The sequence below is a fragment of the Chenopodium album genome, chromosome 25 (assembly GCF_948465745.1).
Source record: "Chenopodium album chromosome 25, dcCheAlbu1.1, whole genome shotgun sequence".
In the NCBI taxonomy this organism is placed as follows: domain Eukaryota; kingdom Viridiplantae; phylum Streptophyta; class Magnoliopsida; order Caryophyllales; family Amaranthaceae; genus Chenopodium; species Chenopodium album.
In genome coordinates, this window is record NC_137858.1 from 32,002,117 (window position 1) to 32,020,801 (window position 18,685).

Here is an 18,685-nt window from a genome sequence, read left to right on the forward strand (position 1 = left end):
AGTTAAAATTAAAAGTAAATTTGTGTCAAAAAACAATTACAAGTAATTTTCTTTTCTTTTTTTTATTAACAAGGATTACAAGTAAAATAAGGGCATGATCACATTTACTTAATTTCAGTTCAGTTAAGTTCATTTAAGCTCCAATTAGTTCAGTTTAGTTCAGTTCATTTCAGCTCCAATCAGTTCAGTTCAGCTCCTAATTTCTTTCTCTCATAAAATATTCATTTCAGCTCAATTCAGTTCAGTTCAGCTCTAATCAGTTCAGTTGATTTCAATTCAGCTCCAATCAGTTCAGTTTAATTCTGTAATACCCCAATTTTTTTTTGAGTATAGTATTATTTTAGCCAACAATTTTGCTAGTATAAAATTTTAAGTTTATAATTTATATATTAATTATCTTTTCTTTTCGGATTTATTATGATAAAAATAAATGAATAAATAAATAAATAAAACTGATTATGGATAATTTATAGAAACTGGTTTGAAAACTAATAAAAAAGAATTTTGAAACTTTGTTTACTGAGATTATGTAACAAACTCAAGATAAGTTTGACCCTTGTGAAATTTCTAGAGTCAAAGCTAAAAAAACTCAAATTATATAAACCCCCTTAACCTCAAATTTCAATACCGTACTTACACTCCCAAAGAACACTCATCATCTCTTTCAATCTTTTCTTAAACGGAGGCTACTAAGTGAACGCTTTGGAGGTTAATTACACTGAATTTTACGGACGATCAAGGTAATTTTCAATGTCCATCATCTTTAGAATCCCGTTAGGAATTTGTTTTGAAATATTGTGTGCCAACTACGTGCTTATATAATTATATGAGATGAATGTATTATCGTACGAAATTATATAACTATATAATATAATAGTCTTCTATTTTGTGTACTAGTATATGTATTTTCGAAAATCTGAATATTTGATATCGTATGAGTTTTTAAAGTAAATAAATCTTGGGAATTGGATGACTGATTATATGTGATTGATGGTCTCTATCGTATGAATTGGATGACTGATTAAAGTAAATAAATCTTGGGAATTGGATGACTATGGTCTAATAATACTGAATTGAAGTATTGTTACTTGGGATTAAATTGATTTGTGCAATACTTGTGTGCAATATGATCGGATAATGTAATCTAATAAAATGTACAGTGAAATTTAATTTAAGAAGGGAAATGAAGCCCGAAAGGGTGAAGAACAGGTTGCCCACAAAATTAAATTTTTCCTTTTAAATAAGTATATAGAATAATATTAATATACTACGTATATTGATTGGTGAAAAATCTGATAATCACTCTAGTGAAGGGAGTTTTCACAGTTTAAGTACAAGAATAAACAATCTCAAAAAGTAAAAATTAAATTAAATTAAAAAGAATAGCTGTAATATTTAACTATATTTCGTTAAAGGTAAATTTTTGGGTAGAACGGACTCACGGTGAGTCCACCGTCTTCATTCTTTAGTTCTCCTTCTTTCCCTTTCTCTCCCCTCAATTATCTGATCCACTCCTCTGCTCTCCTCTCTCTCTCTCCTCCCCTTTCTCTGGCGACCTCTCCCTCGATATTCACACTCTTCCCAATTTCCATCACCTCCATCATCAAAGCCCCGAAATTTCTGAAATTGACCCCATTAAAGGTGCTCTTCTCATTGTTACTCTCTTTAATTAATCGAAGTTTCTGTTTTTTTTTAAACTTTGCCTAACTCTTCAGCTCTTCAATGGCTGTCTCCTCCTCAAACGTTTAAGAAATTGTTGCCTTCTGTTGTTACGTCCGCCGTGTTCCTATTGCTGATGAAAATAATGAAATCATTGCTTGTTCTTATTGTTATGAATTTCTTGTTTGCTACAGTAATAAGGAGAGTTCTCTTCTTAAAGCATAAAGCTATTGATATTAAAATTTAAATGTCAAACATTAAACTTTTAATGTTTGCACGATAGTAAACTTTTAAGGTTTGATATTAGAATAATATTATCATATATTAGAATATTATTGTCAGATTTTAAAATATTAGTGTCATGTATAAGAATATTATTGTCGGGTATAAATATATTAGTGTCATGTATTAAAATATTATTGTCAGGTATAAGTATATAAGTGTCATGTATTAGAATATTATTGTCAGATATTAAAATATAAGTGTCATGTATAAGAATATTAGTGTCGTGCATTAGAATATTATTGTCAGATATTAAAATATTAGTGTCATGTGTAAGAATATTATTGTAAGGTATTAGAATAATACTGTCATGTATTAGGATATTATTGTCAGATATTAAAATATTATCATGTATAAGAATATTATAGTAAGGTATTAGAATATTATTGTCATGTATTTGGTGTTGTAGGCCTCGCGATCGGGTTTAGTTAGCCACGCCTTTTTGTTGGACTTTTGTTATTGCGCCCGGTCTCACGTGAGTCCGGTCTCACACAAAACCTTTTGTTTATTTTATTGATGAAAGCGATCCATGACCATTATCCTATATCCCTTCCCGTTCTTAACATTACGAAATGTTGGTAAGATTTCATGATTAAGGTGTATTAACCATTTGATTAAGGAAGTCAAGTACATTATTCTCTAAGGAATTAATTAAGGTGATTAACGGCTAACTATCTAACTTTCACTAATTGCATGTCTTAATTAATAAAAAATCAAAGAGGTAAAGATAAGTTGGTACATCAAATTAAAATCTCAACATTCATTATGTTAACGAGTTCCATCAATATCTGACTACTACGTTAGTCTCTTTTACCGACGTACACCTAATTTATAAAAGAGATTTAAGATAGCAAGCAAATTGAAGAGCTTGACACCAACCTCACATTTGCAGTGTGTAGAGTAGAGGTGTAGTGTGTACACATACATGAGTAAGGGCTTGTTCACTTCGACCTATTTTCAGTTCAGTTTAGTATAATTCAATTCAGCTCCAATCAGTTCAGGTTATAATTTCCTTCTCTCATAAAATATTCATTTCAGCTATATTCAATTATGTTCAATTCAGCTCCAATTAGTTAAGTTCAGTTCAGTTTAGCTTAGTAAATATGAGCAGGCCCTAAGTTGAACTTCATTTGAGGGTTTAACAAGATAATATACTTCCTTTGCTTGTAAAAAAAAAAAAAATCCCTTTGTTTTTTCGTTTTTTTTTCCCTAAATCGTGTGTAGTGTGTACACATTTGCAGTGTTTGAAGGTGTAGTGTGTAACTGTGTACACATACATGGGTAAGTGAACGGGACCTCACTTCACCTTATTTTTACTGAACTGAAATTATTTTTTACTGAAATTATTTAATCCCAAAAGTGGGACCATGGAGGGATTAAACGAGGAAGAGGGAGACCAAAGATGACTTGGTTGGAAGGAGTGAGGAAGGATATGAAGTGCATGGATTTACGTGAGGATGAAGTTTTGGATCGTAAGGGATGGAGGAGAAAGATTTATGTTGATGACTACACGGAATAATCAAATTTGGTTCATGTTAGCCGACCCCACTTTTGGGATTAAGGCTTTGATTGATTGATTGATTGATTGATTGAAATTATTTTTTACTGAAGTTAAATTTTTTTTGTTAAACTACTACCTCCGGTCCAAGTTAGTTGCAACTTTGGGGTATTATTTGTGAGATATAAAATATTCCAAAGTTGCAACTAACTTGGACCGGAGGTAGTATAATAAATTTTACTAAACTGAAATGAAATTATATTTCCTAATTTTCTATTATTATTTATTTTTTAAAGTTACCAAATTTTAGTGAACTGAACTTATTTTTACTAAACGGCTTAACTTCATAGGATACATAAGTCAAAAGTTGGTAAATTTTCCAAATAGAAGCAAGTAGTTTAGTATTGGAAAGAAAGTAGTAGGGTCATAGGCCGTGTTGCAAATCTTGGAATTACTATACATAAGTACATAACGTTTCATGTGAAGAGAATGTGCAATTCAGAAGATTAACGATTGGTAGTACAAAACCCTCAGAGTCTCCATCTAAAATTGTCTTTCACTTTCACTTTAATTGTTGGAAAACAAACAGTGCCTTAGTTAGGATTACATTACTTTCCAAAAATAAATCTTCTAAGTTGAGAATTCAGTGGCATCTTACCAAATATAACAACTAGGCAGACAGCTCTTTTGTCTTGTTGTACACGTGGTACAGCCTCATCATGACACGTATGATTGCACATGGGATTCGTTTAATCTTCACAAAAATCATTGTGCTTCTTCTTGTTTTTCATCCAATGCCATGTTTGGATGCTGCAAAGTGAGATGGCATGATATTATTATTAACTACTTGTATACATATGCTCCATTGTTAATTATTGTAATGTGGGATCCATTATTAGCAATTTGCCATATTTCATAATTGGAGGAAGTAAATAATTGTGTAGAGTAGCTAAGAGTAAAAAAGATGTACGGATCGAGTTTAATTACAGATAATATGTATAAGGGCCTGTTCTCTTACGTTGAAATTTAGTTCAGTTCAGTTCAGCTCAGCTCAGCTCAGTTTAGTTTAGTTCAGTTCAGCTCAGCTCAGCTCAGCTCAGTTCAGTTTAGTTCAGTTCAGTTCAGTTCAGTTCAGCTCCTAATTTCCTTCTCTTATAAAATATTCATTTCAGTTCAGTTCAGTTCAGTTCGGTTCAGTTCAGTTCAGCTGAGTTCAGTCAATGAGGACAGGCCATAAGTAGATTTGTCAGATTGAATCTATCTATCGTCTATTCATTTATCATAGAGTATAAAATATTAGATAAATTCATAGTTTTGAGAACTTATAATGACAAATCCGCGTAAATTGATGTAAAATTATTTAGCTATTTTTAGCATTATTTTATAAGTGATTAACTTCTCATATGCAACTCTTAAGACAATGTGTATTATTTATCTATAAAATTTAGATGAATCAATTTAAGCTAGTTAATTTGAATTGCGTAAACTTTGGTTTAGGATAATTTATTTTGAAAGGTCGGGTCATTACAAAATTACGGTCGATGATTAGATAGATTTTTTAATTTTTGTTTTAATTTTTTTTAATTTTTTTAATTTTTTAATTTTTTTTTATTTGTTTTTTATTTTTTATTTTTTTTTATTTTTTTTTTTTTTTTTGAAAGAGTAGAGTTGTTAGTTTGATGCTCCTATAAATTTAAAAATAGTTTACATGCTTCTGTAGTCTTGACTAGTTGCACATGGTTCTTAGCTAATCAATGTGAATATATTAGAGGCAATAATTATGTCAAATAGATTACCTTTTTAAATTGTAGACTTCATAATTTCAAGTTGATTAACAATTTAATAAAGCTTAAAAGTTTAGTCTAGATGGATTGGCGTACTTTCTAATTAAGATAAACTATATATAATTGAATGGTGATTAAAGTTGTCTGATATGAATTATAGTACTTTCTCTAATGGTTTACAAGCTCATTCACAAGGCTACAAAAGTTGATAATAAATGAAGTTTGAATTCATATACCAAGTACTTGCTACTTTGGACCCTCCAAATAAATGGATATAATTTCATTGACTTTAAGTACGTACATATGTCATGAATGATTATATCTATCTCTATATTTGTTTGTATTAATTATAAGGTTGCCGAAAAAGATCATGTCTTCATATCCATGATATGATGATAGATTAATAGCATCAAATGATCGAGTTGCAAAATCCTCAACCTAAGTCTAATTAACCCATCTATTAAACGGGCTGGAAATTATTAACCTAAATCTAACTCATTGATTAACTTGCTTATTTCGACCCGAGTTTATGCGGCGGGTTGATTTAATGTATCAACTTTTATCACCCCTCGTTAATTTGTATACATGGGACGAAGCTTTTATCGGGGTCCAAAGACGTCTTAATCCCCTTTTTCTGCAATTTTTGTATCTATCATCTCTTAAATTAGCCAATATAAGAAATGTAGCTATACAAATCTAATAATAATGTACGTACATTTAATAATCTCCTTTGGGAAATTGTTAGTGTAGCAACGTCATGGTTCATGACAATCTTTGCAAACAAATTTTGGTTTGCAATAAAAAAAAACAGTTGATAGATGGATCACCTAACCTAATTTGTGACAATTATTCATTACCTAAACTAATCCATAAGATATTTCTTGTAATAATAATGTTAATGTCAAATAAAGTGGTTAGTAATAAGTGAATAACGTCGTCCCAAGAATATAGATAACAAATTTAAATATATTAACTATTACTAAAACAGAAAATGATGACATCATCACTGTCCACGTGTCGTTCTCTTGATAAAAATTTTCCCGCTTAAATGCAATGATGATGTCATCTCTTTTCTTTCCTTTTCTCTCTCTCTCTTTTTTTTTTTTAATTTTTTTAGAGTTATCCAATTTAACATTTTTGAAATTTAAATATTATAAGCTTCTATCTTACAACTAAAACCTATTAATTTATCGCAAGAAATTGAAACAATTTTTAATAACACACTAATAAATGAACACCTACATTGAACTAAGAATTAGACGACGTCAAACAGATACTATATTATAGTTTTGATGAAAATAAAAGATTTTAAATTACAAAATGTACACAATTCTTATATATATTCATGTATAATAACGATTTATTATTATTAAAATGGACAAATTAAAAATAGGTTTTATATAAACCGTGCATCCCACGGGTTCTAACCTAGTTATTACTAAACATTGATAGGTGTTCAAGCTTTCTACCACCGATTTGAACATTCCCCCAATAAATTAACTAATAGTTTGGATTTATTTTGTCTTGATCTTTGATAGAGATTGTCTTACCTTTTTTTTTTTTTTTTTGGTTAAAAATGAAAATAATAATTGTTTTTGCCATAAAATTTGAGCAAGAAAGATGGGTTTTTAGGTGCATTATCAAATCATCATTTTCAAACGAAGTTACTACAAATGAACTTTATCACCTATATGATCAATAATTTGGTGGCACAGTTAAGGTTTTTCGTAAGTGTTGTCCAAGGATTGAAGCTTACACTAGACCACATTCCTTTAGAAGTTCAAGTGGGATCTTTACTAGAGTTTCGATTATTCAGGAAATTGTTGAGTGTTATCCTCGATTGGTAAATTTTGTCAATCAAGTGGCTTTTTTTCCAATCTTTTTAATTTGTAAAGAGTACATATATGCTCATCAATACCTATCGAACATACAAACATTGCATCTGGTTTTCCAAATACAAATAACCTTGAAAAGAAAATAGAAATGAAAAGAAAAGAGAAAAGTGTGACTAAGGTTACTTATTTAGGGGTTACCCTGCTTGTTTCTCTGTAATTCTCATTCATAAACTCGGCCACAATACAATATTTATATAGTTAGAATACTTGAGGGGCAAACCCTAATATTCTCTAAAGATACATCACAATCTTTACACAATAATATCTTCACAATATTTTACCATATTTGATATTATCCCAATACCTCCCTCAAGTTGGAGCATACGAGTAAAAAATGCCCAGCTTGCGGAGTGGATAATCAAATTTAACATTCCCCAAGGCCTTGGTAAAAATATTTGCCAACTGATCTGTCGTAGATACATATGACAGACTAATCGTGCCATTAGTAATCGGCTAATCACATCTCTCACAAAATGATAATAATTTGCCTCTATATGCTTGGTTCGTTCATGAAACACTGGATAAAATCACTATATAAAGCGGATTGATTGTCAAAATAAAGGCACATGCCATTTGTTTCGGGGTTTTTTTAGAATCCCTCGCGACACTAGTCGCGTTCTTTTGACAAGTAGACTCGGACACCTGCAAAATGAACGAATATTCCTTTAGTGGAATATTCGCCTCCGACGATCAAATTAGTGATCGGAAACAGAAAAGCTAGAGAGAGAAAGTAGAGAGAAGTGGGAGCTATTTAGTGCTCTATTGAATGTTATGTCACCATCCACCCCTCCCATCATAAATGATTGGGGTATTTATAGGGGTGGAAAATTGTGCCCTTTAGGGTTTGTACCCTAGATTTATGTGCCCTGATTGGCTCAGCAATTAGGTGACGGCACATGTCAGATGGGGCGCCGTTTTGCGGCATTCTACACTATTTTCGGGATTTGGGCCTCTGATGTAAGAAAAGCCCTTTTTCTCTCATTTCAGGTGCTCTTTTTGAGCTTTGGCACATGTCATCTTCCCATAGGAACACGTGTTGCCCTTTGGTTGGGTCACATGTCACTACGAGATTGGACCACGTGTTACGGGTATTTTTACCCTAAACACCATTTTCATGTTGAACACCTAAATCTCCAAGTAGTTGTTTCAACCATTTTAATTTACAAGTCACACCACTTGTGAGTGAAAGTGTTGTCCCACATTGATAAAAGTATAAAAGTGTAAAAGTGTATCTCACATTGAAGAAACAAGAACGTTGTGTGGCTAAGGGGCTACTCCCCTCATTGCCATATGATTTTGAGGTGGAACCTCCTTAGTTATATAAAATGGACAGTTGTGACGGGTATGGCCAGACCCGTTTATCACATGCTAATCGACTGACTAACAAGCTCTCAAGGTAACTATAAATAAAAAAATTCATACTGTACGACTTTTAATTTACCAATGCAAGTGTTAGAGGCTTTGAGCCAAATTAAAGTTTTGTGTGATTTTGTCTATTATTTTTTTTAACGAAAATATTGTTTTGTTTTCAGTACAAAGTATAACATATGTTAGTCATAAAGTTTGTGGGCTCATAAGCCCAATAGCTTATTACGCTAGGCCCTTTTCAGTCACATATTTATAATTGGTACACACTAGACCCTAGTGTAGGTACCACACCTTACACCCCCTTTCTAAACGATGCGTTTAACAATCTCCCTCATATACCTACTTTATGCAATTGTACAGTAAAAATCAAACCACCATTTATCTTTTTTCACTTTCTCTCTCCTCACCCATTTTCTGCATTTTCTCTCTCTACACCCATTTTCAGCATTTTCTAATCCAAAATTTTCAACAAACTTTGCGACAAATTATCCAAAAAAGTTGTTCAACTGCTACATAATTCAATAAATCAAGGTCGAAATTCAAAGGAGCAAGTGATTTTGTTCATATTTAATTCGAAAAAGAGTATAAACCCTAATTTTTATAATTTATTGTTGCAATTGTGTTACAGGAACATTAACAATTTTTAGTTTTAAAACTAGTAATTTGAACAAGTACATTTTGAATTTTGAGTATGAAGTATTTCATTTTTTTTTATTGCAGTATGAAGGAAATAGCTTCAGAGAAGAACATCAAAAAAAATCTGGAGAAAAGTAAGAATTACTTAAATTAGTTCGTAGTGGTTTTTTTTTTTTTTTTTTTTTTAAAAAAAAAAAAAATTTGTAACTGTTCATTTTCATTTTGATAAATGTTCATTTTTATATTAGTATACAATCATTCACATGTTAATAAATGATTAATACAAATATTTATTCATATATTACTACATAGTCATTGTAAAAATCTCCTATTGTAGATCAAGAACTTTTAAAAGATATTAAAACTTATGGTATAGATGTTAACATTTCTACAATTCCGAGGTAATATATGAACATATACTGAATTATAAATGTTCATTTGTATATTTGAATCTATTTGAGTATATATTTGACTTTATATGCCAAAATAAAAAATGTTCATTTTTATGATACGTTATGCACATTTATGAAATGCATAAATATTCATTCATGTGAGTTGAGAAACTGACTTTTTCATACTATGAAATCTTTTGATCATATATGAAATTCATAATGTTCATTTACATATATAGTAATGTAAATCAATGTAAGTATTATACTATAATCTTAGCAATTTTTATTGAAGAACTAATAAATTATATCTGTAAATTCTTCAGTTTTGTTTGCAGAGCGAAGGAAACCGTTTCAGAGAAGAGAAACAAAGATTATAGTTCGTAGTTATTTTTTTATTATTATTATTTCTTTAATTTTTTTTATTTTTATGAATGTTCATTTTCATTTTGTTAAATGTTCATTTATATGTTAGTATAACGCCATTCACATTTTAATAGATGATAAATGTTAATTTACGTATTGATAAATGTTCATTTTCATTATATATAAATGTTAATTTACGTATTGATAAATGTTCATTTTCGTTCTTATTCATGTTCAACAAGTAAATGCATTAATTTTAAAATGAATATGTGCATATACTTAAAAGTTCATTTTTATACTACTAATTAAAGCACCCAATTATATCATGAATTAGTTATTTTAACAAATTTAATAAGGAATTTCAATAAGAGTGTGTGCTATGTTGTAGTTTTCATGGAAATGACTCTTACAATTACAATAAGGAGTGTGTGCTACCTTCAAAAATTTTCAATAACAAGTACAAAATTATAAATTTTATACATTTTTCATCTACAATAATGCTCCTTAATTAAATGTTCAATTATAAATAATTGTATGTTCATTTAAAACTATTAATAAAATATGTTCAGTTTTGAAATATTATATGTGCAAAATGACGTCACTTGGGGAGGGGGGGTGTAGGTAGCAGAAGCTACACCGGGGTGTAGTGTAAAATTTTCAACATATTTGTGAGATTAATCCATGATTTTTTTATCTTTTTACATAGATTTCATAATATAGTAATATATTCCACATTTGTAGCTGTTATAAACTTGCATACATTGGCTATTAAGTTGTGGAATCATTTGAAATTGGAGCCTTGCATACATTAGCTGTTATAAACTTGCATAAACTTGCATACATTAGCTGTTATAAACTTGCATACATTGGCTGTAGTTAGGAATGCCAACAATGTTCATTCTGTTGGTATTACGGGTAGTACTTGCTGTAGAAAGCATTTTCTGAATCCCATTACTAGCCATGTATGTTGGTATTTTGGTCTCTTGACTAGTAGGGATCTCAGCTTTTGTTGTAATATACTCTTTAAGGCTATAAGCCATTAATATAATTTCGTCGAGTTATGTTAAAAAAAAAGTTGTGGAATCATTTGAAATTGGAGCCTTTAACCATTTTTTTTTTTTGTCATTTGATCTACTCCCTCCGTATTTTTTTAAGTGACACACTTTCCATTTCTGGCCGTGTTTTTTTAAGTGACACACTTCCTCTTTTAGAAATTCCTTACATTTTAATAACATATCTTCACCCCATTATCTCTTACTTTATCATTTCTAACTACTTTCATGGTCCCCACTTCCTCTCACATTCTTTTACTTTATCATTTCTCACTCCTCCAACCTACCCCACTAACATCTTATTATATTAAAGTCAATAAAATCTCCTAAAATCCCTATGTGTCGGTCAAACTGTGTCACTTAAAAAAATACGGAGGGAGTACGTTATATTGTTATTACTCAGACCATTTATTTGTATGAACATTTCGACACTTAATAAATTTACAAATTAGACACTTGAACATGTTGACCGACACTTGGATCTAATTCCATGTAACATTGGACTTGATTCAATACTCCGTAAAAATGATTATATGTTCACTCAAATTGCAACATAGTTTCATGATACATGATTTAAAGCTGTAGCGAATCTAGCATTTTATACAACTGGATTCAAATTAAATTCAAAAATAAATAAATTATATTATAGTTATTTATAAATAAACAAATTACATAAAATTACGTATATATTATATTGAACATGTTTTCAATAATATATATATATATATATATATATATATATATATATATATATATATATATATATATATATATATACAAGACATTATTAACACATAAAATTATTGATATTAATGTAACAATCATAAATTTATTTTACTTGAAATGCTCTTAAATTTTCATGGGTGGCATTTGCATGAGACTCAGGATCGTGTAAAAAGGACATCTATAAGGTAAAATCATAAAAAGCAGAATAAGGGAATAAATAACAACGATCCATACTCTCACGCATGCAGTAGCAACCACGCCAAAAAAATTTTAGGTATATGATTTTTCTACCGTTTTTTTTTTTTTTTTGAAAGAATTTTCTATATTTGGTTGAACTATATTGATATGTGTTGTAGGGTGATGATTGTGTTATATTAAATATATCGAAACAGATCTACAGTGTGTTTTATGGAACTACACTTACAATAGAGGATGCCTATTTCTTTTGCAGCATCCTCTTGCAGAAATAAAACCCAACCATCCAGAATATCCCCATCATTAAAATACAATGTAAAAGACATATTTTGAGTGAAAGATTCGCTGACATTGTGTCCACACGTTAGAATTACCGTTTAGACACTATCACTGTAAATTACCATCCCCGTGCCGAATACATAAACATCAACGTTTGTAGTTTGCTTAGATACAACCACAACAGTCTTATCATCCACTTCATTCCAAAATAAAGGATCCATTTTTTTTTTGCTTCCCTTTCTATCTTTCTTTTCTAATTTTTGCACTTTTTTTTTTTTTTTTGAAGGGGGGAGATTAAAATTCATTAATAATAAGTCATACGACACTTACATAAGAGATCGTAATTGAACAATACAAAAACAAAAGAACCAAATACAAGTTCGAAATAAAGGAAACTACAATTGCACTCGCACAATGACTTTCTTAATTAAGTACCCTTGGCTCATATAACGCTGTCCTATGCAGCCTCTTGCAAGGGGGTCTGGCAATATGTTGTAGTTTCTGAAGTGAACCTTCATTGGCTCAGAATCCCGTACTCCTCAACCTGAAATCAAAATTGGTGTCGTACACTTCACCATAGACAAGACTACGATTCAAACACGGATATCGGCGTGGAAGCATAACCCTTTAGTCCAACCCAACAGAAGATCAAACCGAAGCCCCATAGCCAAAAAACCCGGCTTAAATCCTGCACCAGAAGATCGGTACACTGATCTGCATGCCCCATATCACCCAACCACACCACACAGATAAAAAAAATAACAAAACTAAAAAGCACACAAAGACTCCTAAAAGAAAAAAACAGGAAGAAACTTAAAAACTAAGACAACGAACGAAACCCTAACAACCCACCCCGCCGCCACTCCGAGCACAACCACCAAAGCTTCGAGGTTCACCAACCCAACCCACATGCCGCCTGACAATAAAACCTAAACCACCAAGGCCCGCCCGAGAAGCCCATACCCCCACACCCCTGAACCGCGGCAGCGACGGCCCTACGCGAGGGACTAAGAACGGCCCTACGCGAGGGACTCAGAGGGATCTCCCTCCCCGTTCTCGAAAACAACGACGCAACTACGGACAAAACGGAGGGGCATAGCCACGGCGGGGAAGCGGGAATGAAAACCGGCGGCAAGCCAGCAGCAAGGCCGGTGAGGAACTGGAGCGACCGAAAAGGGGAAGCGGTGCGCGATGCTAGGCCGGAAATACAAAAAACCAAAACGAAAACTAAAACACAAAAGAGAAAGGAAAAAAAACAAACTAAAGGAGTAGATCGGAGGCTCGCCGACGCCGTGGCATGGGCGGTGAGCCTCACGCCGGCCGGCGAGCCTCATGGCTGGAGCAGTTATGGGGAGGCGATAGGGTTTGAGAGAGAGAGTAGAAAAAGGGTTTTCCTAATCTATCATGCAATAAAGGATCCATTTATACAACCTATTTTTTTTTTTTAAAAAAAAAAATGAAAAAATCAATAAAATTCGGATATCCAAAAACACAAAAATTTCAACAATACTAATTTGTATTTTTCACATTTCTTCTAAATAATGTATGATGTTCAAAAAGTGGATTATCTAGCTAGTGTATTATTGCATGTAATAATGGTAAGATAGAGAACTACACAGGTGCAAAAATAGAGACAAAAATGCGAAAAAATAAAAAACAGAGATAAAAACGCAAAAAACAGAGACAAGAGAGAAATAATTACTCAGAACATTTTTCTTTTGTCATTTGATCTACGTTATATTGTTATTACTCAGACCATTTATTTGTATGAACACTTCGAGACTTAATAAATTTTACAAATTAGACACTTGAACATGTTGTCCGACACTTGGATCTAATTCCATGTAACATTGGACTTGATTCAATACTCCGTAAAAATGATTATATGTTCACTCAATTTGCAACATAGTTTCATGATACATGATTTAAAGCTGTAGCGAATCTAGCATTTTATACAATTGGATTCAAATTAAATTCAAAAATAAATAAATTATATTATAGTTATTTATAAATTAACAAATTACAAACGTATATATTATATTGAACATGTTTTCAAAAAAAAAAATATATATATATATACAAGATATTATTAACACATAAAATTATTGATATTAATATATCAATCATAAATTTATTTTACTTGAAATGCTTAGCAACCACACCAAAACATTGTTAGGTATATTATTAATTACTTTTTTTTTTTTGAATTTTTTGAAAGAATTTTCTATATTTGGTTGAACTGTATTGATTTGTGTTGTAGGTTGATGATTGTGTTATATAAAATATGTCGAGGCAGATCTACATGGTAAAAAATTCCTACAATGAGTAATGACACAATTAAGGTTCGGATTTTTATTTATTGTTGAAAAAAATTGACCCCATTACTTTAAACATAGATCTGCCTTTAATTTAAAGAAGTCATTAGAGTACTTTTTTTTTTTTTTGGTGAAGAGTCATTAGAGTACTTAAGTATACATACCAATACATCAAGATATATAATTTAAGCACCATTAAGAGAAAAGGGAAAGTCTTGTGCTTAGTACTCTAGTACATAAGAAAAAGTGTAACACCCCCGATTTACTAACTAATAATAAACAATAAATAAAGGAAAAACAAACAACCTTTAAATAAAATTTGCGGAAGCATACACCTAAATCGGAGGTATTACCGCCACACTCGACAACCTGTCAAGTGTTAAGGCTTACAAAATCCCAATAATTACAACCCAATAAACTAGGTGAGCTATTTATACAACTTTATAAACTCGTTATAGATACTAATCAATCACTTGAGCTCCTTTAGCTACGATCACTTGATCAACCTGCTAAAATAATCTTGTCTGCTCACCATTAAGGACAAATTCAAAATAGATCGTCGTAGGGCCACCATAAGAAAAAAGACATGGCCGCAAACACAAGTAGCACAACAAAATAACACACACGTCAGCAAAAGCTGAGTAATCACCACATATCAGAATAAAAAGAATAATTGAATAATCTATATTACTAGCTCAATTAAACAATGTAGTTCGAAACTACATTACACATTGTACTCTGAAAAAAATAACCTTTATCAACTCAACCTCGAATAGTATAATACAACCCTTTACTCAATTAACTCATAACCAATGAGTGTGCCACACTCTTTGTTTTATACCTAGCCTTGGACAAGGGTAATTCGAATAACAAACCAACAAGTATAAAAACTTGAATACTCCCAATAACCAGAAAACACCTTGAACCAGACCACATACAGGCCAATTCCCACTATAGGGGACCATAGAAAAATAAATAATAAAGATTGTACCTCATTCTTAACTCATGATTATCATCCTCTTACCAACATGCCAAGGACTAAGGTATATAACGCCGAGCCTCAAACCAAGAACAAAATAATAATTCCCAACCTTTTGATCTCATACATCGATCAAATAATCATTCACAAACTCACTGATGATATCTCAATAATGGCACAAGTACCCAAATAATATAACAATTCGAACTCTGTTCAATCATAGTATATCTCGACTCTTATAGGACAATAAAACTAATACCCAAATATAATTAACTCACAACCCAAAAAAATTATACTCTGCACTAATAACCCTAAAACCTCAATAAAACAATACTCCCTATAGCAACAACATTAAAACCCTAGAAATAATCAATCATACAACAAAATAATACAACAATTAACTTATATATATCAAGACATATTAACCAATATGTACACAAAACTTGATCATCATAGAATAACAACAAATTATAATATTTGCACATAATTATACAAAAGAATATCACAAACATCTCCAAAAAGTTTCGTTTGATAACAAATTTAGAATCATCCATATTACACATCTAAAAAAAAACGATCAATTAACTCCAAATTGTAGGGAATAATCGTGTGATTACCTTAGCAAAAATTAGGCAAGATTAGGCAAGACACTCCACCTTCACATTCAGCAAGTCACGCACATGAATAGCAAGTTGGGAGAAAGTAATTATTGATTGCTCAAATGTTAACATGGAGATTATAAGTATTAATTGAACATATGGGGCTGCTATAAACCCACGGACAGAAGGTGAAGAGAAGGATTTTCAATATCAAAACTTAAGGCTGCACAAATATTAATAGGGTTAAGATCAGGACCGTTCCTGACATTTTATGGGCCCTAGGCAAAATCATAAATAAGGGCCCTTAGAAAAAAAAAAAAGCAATCTCTAGTACAATATATACAATATACTGCATACTCCATATTACTCCGTATTACACTTAGCTATTAATCTAGACATAGTTCTGTGTACTACGGAGTAAATAAGAACAATGTTTCATTGTAACTATGATATATTGCTATACTATGTAGTATATTTTAAGAGTATGAACAATTGAAATATTTTTTAATTACATAGATTTAAAATAAAGTTGAATACTTGATCATAAGTTTGTTAATTTAAAAGTTAAAACTACAGTATCTAAATTAAACACTAATTCCCAATAATTATCCATGGATAAAAACAAAGAAAGGAGAGAGAAACTTTATCTGAATTTAAAAGAGAATAAACACAATTAGTGGACACAAATACAGGCAAACAACTCAATGAGATGATTAAATAAATGATTTTGTTATTTTCATTCATAGTAGGATAATTAAAATGTACGAGTATAATTGAAGCTAATGACTGGTGTAGTCTTTTACGAGTAATAGTTTTTAACAATATTTTAAGTGCTTATAACATTCCCATAATTTCATTTACATTATCAAAATATTTGGGGAATTGATAAGAGTGAAAGGCAAGACCCATTAATTTACTTGATGGGAAATGAAGTTTTTTACTTGAATTTAATGCTGAGAGAAATGGATATAGTGGGAATTGCAACAATTTTGAAGTGAAGCGAACGATGAAGGATTAAAGAGTGTTGTCTTTTTTTTTTTTTTTTTTAATTTATTTATTATAATTTTATGAAAGCTGAGGTAATATATTATTTTGGGCCCCCATTGGCTATGGGCCCTAGGCCATGGCACTCCCCGCCTACCCTCAGGGCCGGGGCTGGTTAAGATAGTTTATATACGCTTAAAAAAATAAAGAGTCGTATTTAAAATAAAATAGAGTTTTAAACTTTTTCGAACTCTAAAATAAAAATATGAGATTAGGAAAGTTTTTTTTAATAAATAAAAATAAACTATATATAAAATCATAAAATATTCGGGTATTACAAAAAGAGCTACAAAAGAAAAAAAAAAAAAAAAAGTACATAATTTATTGGAGATCTACCCGTAATCTAAAAGATATTACAAAGTTCAAGCAGAAAAATCATGTTTATTTGATCATACTACAAAGTATAAATTAAACTTGTCTATTATTTAGCCGGTACCAGAAACACCCAAGTCTTGCTTATTAGGAGGGTCATCTTTACCGGCCCCAAAAACCGGACCGCCTTTCCCGGCGGCATCCTCAACTTTATCTTGAAGTTTGTCAATCTCAATCCCCTTGTCATCCTCCCAAGACCTTAACTCGGTCCTTGGCCTACTCTTTTGCTCCTGCTCCGACACCGACTCATACGTCGTCGCCGTAAAAGACATAGGCGGCTGCGCTCCTTGTGCTCCTGACATTATTCTCGATCACTAGTATGTATATGATTATGCAAAGATATTGATAAAGGGTATGGTAATGGAAAATTGTAGAGCAACGTAGCAAAGTTACAATGGTAGTAGGCTAGTGTACGTTCACGGAGGGTGATATATGAATATATGTTGATAAGAATGCATGGAAATCAAATGATGAGATAAACATAAATAAAAGAATGAATAAAGCCATTATCATTCAAATGCATTAGATGTTCACACGTAAACATGTAGGTGATACTTGGCGATTTATGGTATTGAGCTTTGCCACCGCATCAGTAGGCTACTGTGAAGATTAAAGACCTGTTCTCATACGTTGAAATTCACTTCAATTCAGTTCAGTTCAGTTTAGCTCCTAATTTCCTTATCTTATAAAATATTCATTTCAATTCAGTTCAGTCAATGAGAACAGGCCCTAAGTGTTACCCGCTCTCTTCAATTCGTACCAAAATAACTAACACAATATCATGTTAGATTTTTTTTTTTGGATATTCATATTTTAATTTTGACTGGCCTGTTCTCATTTACTGAGTTGAACTCAATTGAACTGAACTGAGTTGAACTGAACTAAACTGTATATGAGAGAAGGAAATTAGGAACGGAGTTGAACTAAAATTAAGTTGAACAGAACAGACCCTTAGAGGTGATCATTAAGCGGATCGGGCCGAGGCAAAAAAAATAGTCTAATTTTCGGGCCAATCCGAGCCAAATTTTGGGTCAGAAATTACATATCCAAAATGGCCCGATCATGCGGGACTTTCAGGATAGACAAAAAATAACAACTAAAATTGCATATAACGCTTATTCAAGCCTGTCCACAAATTTTAAAAATCGGGTCAGGCCGGCCCTGGCCCAATTTTGGACCAAAAAAATTCTTCCCGAAACCTCCCCAAATTTGGGCTGGACTGACTTTGATCATCTCTACTACTCCCT